Genomic DNA, 2,500 nt, shown 5'->3' on the forward strand with positions numbered 1-2,500 from the left:
CAAGCATATAACTACTGGCAGGATCAACCAGAATAATATATATATTTGTTTATATATTTTTCTTTGTTTTTCATATTTGAAAATTTCATAAATTACGGTGTATATAAAAAGTAAAGGGGAAAACGCACATACAATAGAACGTAATTTTAATAACACAATTTATGTATCATCTCATCATCATCATCATTATTATTATTATTATTTATTAATAATGTGCTTTTATTTGTATAAAATATTTGTATTTTATTTGGTCTTCTTCTTTGTTGTGTTTTTCTTTCATTTTCTTTCGTTCAATGTGCGCTCCCGCCGACCCCTTTAGCTTTTCTTATCAGAATTCAAAAACCGTTTTTTATGAAAAAGAATTTTCGTTCTCTATATATATTTTGTATAAAAATATAAGAACGATATTTCTTCTTAATATTTGCCAATTTTCAAATGTATCATTTTTAATAACATTTTACTTTTTCTTCAAATGCATTTTTAATGTAATAATTTCATATATTACATAATTTTTCTCTCTGAATTGAAATTAATAATTCCATAATTCTATTTTTTAATCATAAATATATATATGATTGAAAAAATTTCTCCTTTTTTCTTTTGTTTAAAATTTAGTTTTTCTTATAATTTTTATTTGTTTTGTTTTTTTTTTTTCTTCATCTGTTTAATTTCCTGTATGTATACAAGAAACAAACAGTTGAGGATAATTTCTATGTAATGCTAGTATAGAATATAAAATTTTGAATTCAAAAATTTATTTCTATTTAAACTAACTATAGAATACCAGGAATAAAATACAATGACACCAATATGCCAAGGTTACATTCCATAATATGTTAGTATAGAATATAAATTCTTCATATATGTATATATATTCGAAAATTGTTTCTATTTAAACTAACGTATGGAAAACCATGAATAAAATCACAAATACACCAATATGCCAAGGCAACAATCAATAGTTACATTCCATAATATGTTAGTATAGAATATAAATTCTTCATATATGTATATATATTCGAAAATTGTTTCTATTTAAACTAACGTATGGAAAACTATGAATAAAATCACAAATACACCAATATGCCAAGGTAACAATCAATAGTTACATTCCATAATATGTTAGTATAGAATATAAATTCTTCATATATGTATATATATTCGAAAATTGTTTCTATTTAAACTAACGTATGGAAAACTATGAATGAAATCTCACAATACACCAATATGCCAAGGTAACAATCAATAGTTACATTCCATAATATGTTAGTATAGAATATAAATTCTTCATATATGTATATATATTCGAAAATTGTTTCTATTTAAACTAACGTATGGAAAACTATGAATGAAATCTCACAATACACCAATATGCCAAGGTAACAATCAATAGTTACATTCCATAATATGTTAGTATAGAATATAAATTCTTCATATATGTATACATATTCGAAAATTGTTTCTATTTAAACTAACGTATGGAAAACTAGGAATAAATCCACAATATCACCAGTTTAACATAACTCAAATTCGTGTTTCATATAGTTATGATTCGATTTATATGCTTCAATATCATTGGTTAGTTAAATGTTGATATTTTCATATTATTCACATGCCTTCACCGTGAGTGTTTTTTGCCATGCACACCACACATTGTGAAAAATGTATGGGAAAAATTCAATTCAATACATTTCAGTTTGATTTCATATAATTCAATTACATTTTATATATTTCAATAATACCATCAACTTAACTAAATATATATTAAAATACTAAATTATATATATGATGATATTTTCCATATATTTGAAATGTCTTTATTATAATTTATTCAGTTTATCATATGAATGTATTGTGTTAAATTTTACTTTCATACATTTAATCGAATTTAGTTTCATATAAATTCGATTCGATTTTCTTTCATATATCTCACTTGCCTTCACCGTGAGTGTTTCTGACAATGTACACAACGCATTGTGAAAAATGTATGGGCAAAATTTTGTTAAATTTTACTTTCATACATTTAATCGAATATAGTTTCATATAAATTCGATTTGATTTTCTTTCATATATATCTCACTTGACTTCACCGTGAGTGTTTCTGACAATGTACACAACGTATTGTGAAAAATGTATGGGCAAAATTTAACTTAATACAATTCAATATATTTCAAATGTTTTTCTTATATATTTATTCAGTTTATCATATGAATGTATTGTGGTAAATTTTACTTTCATACATTTAATCGAATATAGTTTCATATAAATTCGATTTGATTTTCTTTCATATATATCTCACTTGCCTTCACCGTGAGTGTTTCTGACAATGTACACAACGCATTGTGAAAAATGTATGGTGAAAATCTAACTTAATAGAATTCAATATATTTCAAATGGCTTTATTATATATTTACTCAGTTTATCATATGAATGTATTGTGGTAAATTTTAATTTCATACATTTAATCGAATATAGTTTCATATAAATTCGATTTGATTAT

At 23.5% G+C, this 2,500-nt stretch overlaps 1 non-coding gene across 1 annotated transcript in view; it reads right to left on the reverse strand.

The window, feature by feature from the left end:
• The window catches only part of LOC128870709 (small subunit ribosomal RNA), a 1,991-nt gene extending 1,957 nt beyond the window's left edge, over positions 1-34 (reverse strand). The window contains exon 1 of the ribosomal RNA XR_008455445.1: positions 1-34. This exon is cut by the window's left edge and continues 1,957 nt beyond it. This is a non-coding gene — a ribosomal RNA (small subunit ribosomal RNA).
• Positions 35-2,500: the final 2,466 nt, after the last annotated feature.

This window comes from Anastrepha ludens, unplaced genomic scaffold (assembly GCF_028408465.1).
Source record: "Anastrepha ludens isolate Willacy unplaced genomic scaffold, idAnaLude1.1 ptg000022l, whole genome shotgun sequence".
NCBI lineage: Eukaryota > Metazoa > Arthropoda > Insecta > Diptera > Tephritidae > Anastrepha > Anastrepha ludens.